The 9,057-nt window shown below is 40.4% G+C and overlaps 1 long non-coding RNA gene across 1 annotated transcript; it reads left to right on the top strand.

Moving 5' to 3' along the window:
• Nucleotides 1-579: 579 nt before the first annotated feature.
• LOC123488626 lies at nt 580-8,748 on the top strand. Its single transcript, XR_006660212.1, has 2 exons — nt 580-725; nt 7,828-8,748. It is a non-coding gene; the product is annotated as an uncharacterized LOC123488626 (long non-coding RNA).
• Nucleotides 8,749-9,057: the final 309 nt, after the last annotated feature.

Raw genomic sequence — 9,057 nt, 5'->3', positions numbered from 1 at the left:
TTGAAACAACATTGGTCAGTTGTTTAAAAAACGAAAAATAACCAACATTTTGGTTAATCACTCAGCACTAAGTTCTTGAACAGAATTTTTGGTATCATCCGGTTGGTGGGTGTGGCTTCTTTTTGCACGTCTCAATATAATAACATTATATAATTAAATAAATAAATCTACTTTTTGTCTGAAAAATAAAATAAACGTTTCCCTCGACTGCGTTACCCACTCCAGTCAGCAGATGGCGATGTGTGCATCTTTCAGGCGATGTTACCAGTGTGACGTATAATTTAGTGGACGGCACGTTTTTTCAGCCACAACAGCTCGTCAGTCACCTCCGTAGCTTTCTAGCCAATATAGCCGAAACATTCAAGTTCTTTAGACACTTTCTGTATATATTAGCCACTGTGTTTTAAACCATGAGCTCACTAAACTACTCCCCCGCTTCTAAAGAGGGGGGTCTGCTGAACGGAGAAAGAAGCCCTGGGGGCTGAACATTGTCGTGAAAGAGGAGAAGGAAGAGGAGGATGTTACAATGCAAAAACAAGTAGAGGGTGAAGCTGTTACCGTGAAAGAAGAAGAGAAAGATGTTACAGTAAAAGAAGAGGAAGACGTGTTCAGAGTGAAAGAGGAGGAGGATGTTACAGTGAAAGAAGAGGAGGACGCAGTTTTTGGATTGGGAGAGATTACTGTCACATTGGAGGAAGAAGAGACAGGAGATCTGATTAACAACAGTGAGTAATATCTTAAAAACAGGGGCGCAAATTCAGCAGTTGTTGAACCGATGTGTGGTTTTAAAGGGCCATTCTAATGAAGGTCTACACTTTAATAGGTTGTTAAATCTACACTACCTTTGTAAACATCTGAATATCTCTTTCTGTAGTGCTTTGCTCTGTGTCTATGCTTGACATCACATAAAAGCAAAAAATGACTTGTGTGTGACTTAAAATGATGAAGTGGACAGAATCAAGACAAAGAAGGATCATTTTGATCTGGATTAAATGTATTTAAAATAAACTGATCAGGTTATTTAACCAATAAAGCATGAAAACCTGTGGATTATTGTACCGTGGATTATTGTAACACATGACTAAAGGCTGTTCTTAGAGTGTTATTCACAATAATCCATGGGTTGAGTAATTTTTCTTCTGAGAGCTTTTATCAAACATGATTAATAAGATTGACAACATGTTTTCTGTATACCAGATGATATCGTCTAAAAGCACCAACATTCCCAATGTTGACAAAATGACACTTTCTGTCAAACAGTAACACTTCATATTTTATTAACGTTTTGTAACACAAGTAAATGGTTTAAATTCCCCCCAAATAAGCATATTTTAACATGTAACTCGAGGCCCTTCTCCCCCGATTGCTCAGTTTGGCAATTTCCGGCAGCCAGATCTAGGAAGAGTCTTGGTTCAAACTTCTTCCATTTAAGAATGATGGAGGCCACTGTGTTCTTGGGGACCTTCAATGCTGCAAAAATGTGTTGGTACCCTTCTCCAGATCTGTGCCTCGACACAATCCTGTCTCGGAGCTCTACGGACAATTCCTTCGACTTCATGCCTTGGTTTTTGCTATGACATGCACTGTCAACTGTGGGACCTTAAATAGACAGGTGTGTGCCTTTCCAAATCATGTCCAATCAATTGAATTTACCACAGGTGGACTCCAATCAAGTTTTAGAAACTTCTCAAAGATGATCAATGGAAACAGGATGCACCTGAGCTCAATTAAGAGTATCGTATCAAAGGGTCTGAATACTTATGTAAATAAGGTATTTCAGTTTATTTTTAATACATTTTCCCCAACAAAAAAAATAACCCTGTTCTCTTTGTCATTATGGGGTATTGTGTGTAGATCGATGAGGAGAAAAATGTATTTAATCAGTTTTAGAATAAGGCTGTAACGTAACAAAATGTGGAAAAAGGGAAGGAGGGTCTGAATACTTTCCGAATGCACTATATATAGCTGTCCTAGCCTACGTCTTTCAGGTAATACATTCAATGCAGTGTTATCCTTATATTTAGCTAATTAATGATTGGTTTATGCATAATAAGCTTCTGGCCTCTGTCTCTTGTGCAATACTCAAGCACCTGTGCTCCGCTGGCCTCTCCGTAAAAAATTATTCACAGCTTGCTAATTAATTCCATAATTATTAAAGGAGTTGCACTGCTATCGCAACATGTCCTGTTCTGCTGATCCCATAAATGTAACATGCGGCCCAAAAAAAATTGGTGCACACATTTTTTTTTTTAAATCCCTGTTAGTGAGCATCTCTCTTTTTGCCAAGATAATCCAGCCACCTGACATGTGTGGCACATCAAGAAGCTGATTAAACAGCATTATCATTACACAGGTGCACCTTGTGCTGGGGACAATAAAAGGTCACTCTAAAATGTGCAGTTTTGTCACACAACACAATGCCACAGATGTCTCAAGTTTTGAGGGAGTGTGCAATTGGCATGCTGACTGCAGGAATGACCACCAGAGCTGTTGCCAGATAATTTAATGTTAATATCTCTACCATAAGCCGCCTCCAATGTCGTTTTAGATAATTTTGCAGTACGTCCAACTGGCCTCACAACCGCAGACCACATGTAGGCGTTGTGTGGGCGAGCGGTTTGCTGATGTCAACGTTGTGAACAGAGTGCCCCATGGTGGGGTTATGGTATGGGCAGGCATAAGCTACGGACAACAAACACAATTGCATTTTATCGATGGCAATTTGAACGCACAGAGATACTGTGACGAGATCCTGAGGCCCATTGTTGTGACATTCATCTACAGCCATCACCTTCATGTTTCAACATGATAATGCACGGCCCCCATGTTGCAATGATCTGTACACAATTCCTGGAAGCTGAAAATGTCCCAGTTCTTCCATGGCCTACATACTCACAAGACACGTCACCCATTGAGCATGTTTGGAATGCTCTGGAACAATGTGAACGACAGAGTGTTCCAGTTCCCGCAAATTTTCAGCAACTTTGCACAGCCATTGAAGAGGAGTGGGACAACCTTCCACAGGCCACAATCAACAGCCTGATCAACTCTATGTGAAGGAGATGTCGCGCTGCATGAGGCAAGTGGTGGTCATACCAGATACTGACTGGTTTTCTGATCCACGCCCCTACAACAGATGCATATCTCTATTCCCAGTCATGTGAAATCCATAGATTAGGGCCTAATTTATTTATTTCAATTGACTGATTTCCTTATATGAACTGTAACTCAGTAAAACCTTTGAAATTGTGCATGTTGCATTTATATTTTTGTTCAGTATAGATGTATTTGTTTGTTTGACCAGTTTTTCTGTTGATATTTCTTTGTATGATATAATAAGATATTGATAATAGTGCTGATGCTTGATTTTCATCAGGCTGGCTCAGAAAAAGTTGCTGTCTCATCCGGTCACGTTCATTACCTGTGGCAGGGCGGAGATCACGTTTCAAAATGTCAACATTGTTGCTGTAGTGGCTTCAAAACAACGTCCCAATATTCTAATCAGCCACTTCCTTTAGACACCTTTACAAGGACTGTTTCAACATGCTTCCGTGTGTCCAAGAAAAGGCCTAAGATATATTTTCTTGGTTGAACAGAAATCACATTTGTTATACAGTGGGGGAAAAAAGTATTTAGTCAGCCACCAATTGTGCAAGTTCTCCCACTTAAAAAGATGAGAGAGGCCTGTAATTTTCATCATAGGTACACGTCAACTATGACAGACAAAATGAGAATTTTTTTTCCAGAAAATGACATTGTAGGATTTTTAATGAATTTATTTGCAAATTATGGTGGAAAATAAGTATTTGGTCAATAACAAAAGTTTCTCAATACTTTGTTATATACCCTTTGTTGGCAATGACACAGGTCAAACGTTTTCTGTAAGTCTTCACAAGGTTTTCACACACTGTTGCTGGTATTTTGGCCCATTCCTCCATGCAGATCTCCTCTAGAGCAGTGATGTTTTGGGGCTGTCGCTGGGCAACACAGACTTTCAACTCCCTCCAAAGATTTTCTATGGGGTTGAGATCTGGAGACTGGCTAGGCCACTCCAGGACCTTGAAATGCTTCTTACGAAGCCACTCCTTCGTTGCCCGGGCGGTGTGTTTGGGATCATTGTCATGCTGAAAGACCCAGCCACGTTTCATCTTCAATGCCCTTGCTGATGGAAGGAGGTTTTCACTCAAAATCTCACGATACATGGCCCCATTCATTCTTTCCTTTACACGGATCAGTCGTCCTGGTCCCTTTGCAGAAAAACAGCCCCATAGCATGATGTTTCCACCCCCATGCTTCACAGTAGGTATGGTGTTCTTTGGATGCAACTCAGCATTCTTTGTCCTCCAAACACGACGAGTTGAGTTTTTACCAAAAAGTTATATTTTGGTTTCATCTGACCATATGACATTCTCCCAATCCTCTTCTGGATCATCCAAATGCACTCTAGCAAACTTCAGACGGGCCTGGACATGTACTGGCTTTAGCAGGGGGACACGTCTGGCACTGCAGGATTTGAGTCCCTGGAGGCGTAGTGTGTTACTGATGGTAGGCTTTGTTACTTTGGTCCCAGCTCTCTGCAGGTCATTCACTAGGTCCCCGTGTGGTTCTGGGATTTTTGCTCACCGTTCTTGTGATCATTTTGACCCCACAGGGTGAGATCTTGCGTGGAGCCCCAGATCGATGGAGATTATCAGTGGTCTTGTATGTCTTCCATTTCCTAATAATTGCTCCCACAGTTGATTTCTTCAAACCAAGCTGCTTACCTATTGCAGATTCAGTCTTCCCAGCCTGGTGCAGGTCTACAATTTTGTTTCTGGTGTCCTTTGACAGCTCTTTGGTCTTGGCCAATATGGAGTTTGGAGTGTGACTGTTTGAGGTTGTGGACAGGTGTCTTTTATACTGATAACAAGTTCAAACATGTGCCATTAATACAGGTAACGAGTGGAGGACAGAGGAGCCTCTTAAAGAAGATGTTACAGGTCTGTGAGAGCCAGAAATCTTGCTTGTTTGTAGGTGACCAAATACTTATTTTCCACCATAATTTGCAAATAAATTCATTAAAAATCCTACAATGTGATTTTCTGGATTTTTTTTCTCAATTTGTCTGTCATAGTTGATGTGTACCTATGATGAAAATTACAGGCCTCTCTCATCTTTTTAAGTGGGAGAACTTGCACAATTGGTGGCTGACTAAATAATTTTTTCCCCACTGTACTTAAAGGTTTGTCACACAGTTATTTTGTTGTTGAATGGTAAAGGAAGCAATATATCCAGGTAAACATAGACCGGTCCCAGTTGATATTGATGGTAAAACAGGTTCTAATTGATATTGATGGTAAAACAGGTTCTAAAATGATATTGATGGTAAAACAAGGTCCAATTGATATTGATGGTAAAACAGGTTCTAATTGATATTGATGGTAAAACAGGTTCCTATTGATGGTAAAACAGGTTCTAATTGATATTGATGGTAAAACAGGTTCTAATTGATATTGATGGTAAAACAGGTTCCAGTTGATATTGATGGTAAAACAGGTTCCAATTGATATTGATGGTAAAACAGGTTCCAATTGATATTGATGGTAAAACAGGTTCCTATTGATGGTAAAACAGGTTCCAATTGATATTGATGGTAAAACAGGTTCCAATTGATATTGATGGTAAAACAGGTTCCAATTGATATTGATGGTAAAACAGGTTCCAATTGATATTGATGGTAAAACAGGTTCCAGTTGATTTTGATGGTAAAACAGGTTCCAGTTGATATTGATGGTAAAACAGGTTCCAGTTGATATTGATGGTAAAACAGGTTCCAGTTGATATTGATGGTAAAACAGGTTCCAATTGATATTGATGGTAAAACAAACTAAAAAAGAAGGGCATTGAAGATGAAACGTGGCTGGTTCTTTCAGCATGACAATGATCCCAAACACACGGGGGACCTAGTGAATGACCTGCAGAGAGCTGGGACCAAAGTAACAAAGCCTACCATCAGTAACACATTACGCCGCCAGGGACTCAAATCCTGCAGTGCCAGATGTGTCCCCCTGCTAAAGCCAGTACATGTCCAGGCCCGTCTGAAGTTTGCTAGAGTGCATTTGGATGATCCAGAAGACGATTGGGAGAATGTCATATGGTCAGTTGAAACCAAAATATAACTTTTTGGTAAAAACTCAACTCGTCGTGTTTGGAGGACAAAGAATGCTGAGTTGCATCCAAAGAACACCATACCTACTGTGAAGCATGGGGGTGGAAACATCATGCTTTGGGGCTGTTTTTCTGCAAAGGGACCAGGACGACTGATCCGTGTAAAGGAAAGAATGAATGGGGCCATGTATCGTGAGATTTTGAGTGAAAACCTCCTTCCATCAGCAAGGGCATTGAAGATGAAACGTGGCTGGGTCTTTCAGCATGATAATGATCCCAAACACACCGCCCGGGCAACGAAGGAGTGGCTTCGTAAGAAGCATTTCAAGGTCCTGGAGTAGCCTAGCCAGTCTCCAGATCTCAACCCCATAGAAAATCTTTGGAGGGAGTTGAAAGTCCGTGTTGCCCAGCGACAGCCCCAAAACATCACTGCTCAAGAGGAGATCTGCATGGAGGAATGGGCCAAAATTCCAGCAACAGTGTGTGAAAACCTTGTGAAGACTTACAGAAAACGTTTGACCTGTGTCATTGCCAACAAAGGGTATATAACAAAGTATTGAGAAACTTTTGTTATTGACCAAATACTTATTTTCCACCATAATTTGCAAATAAATTCATTAAAAATCCTACAATGTCATTTTCTGGATTTTTTTTCTCAATTTGTCTGTCATAGTTGACGTGTACCTATGATGAAAATTACAGGCCTCTCTCATCTTTTTAAGAGGGAGAACTTGCACAATTGGTGGCTGACTAAATACTTTTTTTTCCCCACTGTAGGTAGTGGTGTAATAATGTCATATGATGTACTGTTTTATATTTTGTTTTATATGTGATGTAAGTGCTTTAATATGTTTGGACCCCAGGAAGAGTAGCTGCTGCCTTGGCAGCAGCTAATGGGGATCCCTAATAAATACAAAATACAAATACCATAACCGCTAACTGCTACACACAGCCTACATTGTTGTCACCATATTAGCTAAAGTAACGTCAGAGTCAACATAACTAGCTACTAGAACTAACGCGTTAATAAACCCGCTACAATCATGCAGTACAGTGTACAGCAAACAGTTTGGCAGTTACACCGGTGGGCCCCGGTGGCAATACATTAATAAAACCAAAAGCTGACCATGACTTGGCAGAGTTCCAGTGTTGGATAGCCGTAGCCTTGTGCTTTCAGTACTAGATTCATTCTCTGATCCTTTGATTGGGTGGACAACATGTCAGTTCATGGACGGGGGTGAGAATCACCAGCCTCCTAGCCTCTCTTGTTTGTCCTTCAGCTAGCTGTCCTCCGGCTACACCATGGTGCTACCCTACAGAGTGCTGCTGAGGCTACTGGAGAACCTTCATTGCAAAACAGTGTGTTTTTAATCAGTTATTTGGTGACGTGATTATATTTAGTATAGTTTTATCTAAAAATGATAACTTTTTAAAAAATATTTCACTTTTTATTTTTCTGAAATTCACTGAGGATGGTCCTCCTCTGAGGAGCCTCGACTAGTAGGAATAATTCAAATGGAACCCAGGGATAATCATGAATAACTAACGGCGATCAACCAATCAGTATCCGGGATCCAAATGTACTGTTTTATAATGAGCGATCTAGTCTAGATTAAACCTCATAGGAAGACAGTTTTATCTTGTGGAGGTTTCACTATATGCTCTGTTTGTCTTTGGCAGGAGAGAGACCAGTCTCTCACACAGACAGCGGGAAGAGTCATGCAGGGAAACCAGACCCAGCGATGTCTAAACCAGCGAGACAACACCACTGCTCCCAGTGTAATAAGAGTTTTAAGTGGTTATGGAAGCTGAAAGAGCATGGGAGAACACACACAGGAGAAAAGCCCTTCCAATGCTCCCAGTGTGGAAAAAGTTATACCCAGTTAGTGAGCCTGAAAAGGCATAAAGGAATGCACTTAGGAGAAAAGCCTTACCACTGCTCTCAGTGTGGAAAGACTTTTACCCAGTTAGGGAACCTGAACAAACATAAGAGAATACACTCTGGAGAGAAGCCTTACCCTTGTTCCCATTGTGGAAAGAACTTTAGGTTGTCAGATAATCTGAAGGAGCATGAGAGGACACACACAGGAGAGAAACCTTACCATTGCTCCCTGTGTGGAAATGATTTTACCAAGTTAGGGAACCTAAAAGAACACGAGAGGAAACACACAGGAGAAAAGCCTTACCACTGCTCCCAGTGTGGAAAGAGATTTTCAAGATCACCGGACCTTAAAAAGCACGAGAGGACACACACAGGAGAAAAGCCTTACCACTGCTCCCAGTGTGGAAAGAGTTTTACTGATTTAGATAGCCTGACCATACATAAGATAATACACTCTAAAGAGAAGCCTTACCATTGTTCCCAGTGTGGAAAAAGTTTTACCAAGCTTGGGAACTTGAAAAGGCATGAGAACATACACACACAGGGGAGGATAAGCTCACAGTTTGGAAAGAGTTTTAGTCAGGGAACCTAATTGTGCAAAGACATTTTCCCAGACAGAGGACCTGAATTCACATGACAGAATAGACAGGCTGTGTTCTGACTGATGTTTGACTGTTATTTTATGCCACATTAAATCATATTGTTTATATGAAATCTTACTCAAAAATAGGCTTACTTTTGTTTTAGTTTTTTTCCTCTGGAGACATGATCATGTCTAAAATCAAATTATAATTAAAACATTTGTAATTATGGATTTGGGATTGATTGAATTCAACTATAAACCCTTCATGTTCATTATATGATTTGGATATTTTAAAATGTAAATTATTAATTGGATGAATAATGGATCTATAAGCAACCATTTTACATTTAAACAGGTTCTCCAGCACAAAATGTGTATCAGCCAATTAAAATCGTTGATGAACTGAAGTTCCACTACTTTTTTCATACTAAACGCAGCTCAGTAC

The sequence above is a fragment of the Coregonus clupeaformis genome, unplaced genomic scaffold (assembly GCF_020615455.1).
Source record: "Coregonus clupeaformis isolate EN_2021a unplaced genomic scaffold, ASM2061545v1 scaf2406, whole genome shotgun sequence".
Lineage (NCBI taxonomy): Eukaryota > Metazoa > Chordata > Actinopteri > Salmoniformes > Salmonidae > Coregonus > Coregonus clupeaformis.
Note: the sequence above shows the minus strand (reverse complement) of the source record. Positions and strands in the feature narration are given on the sequence as shown.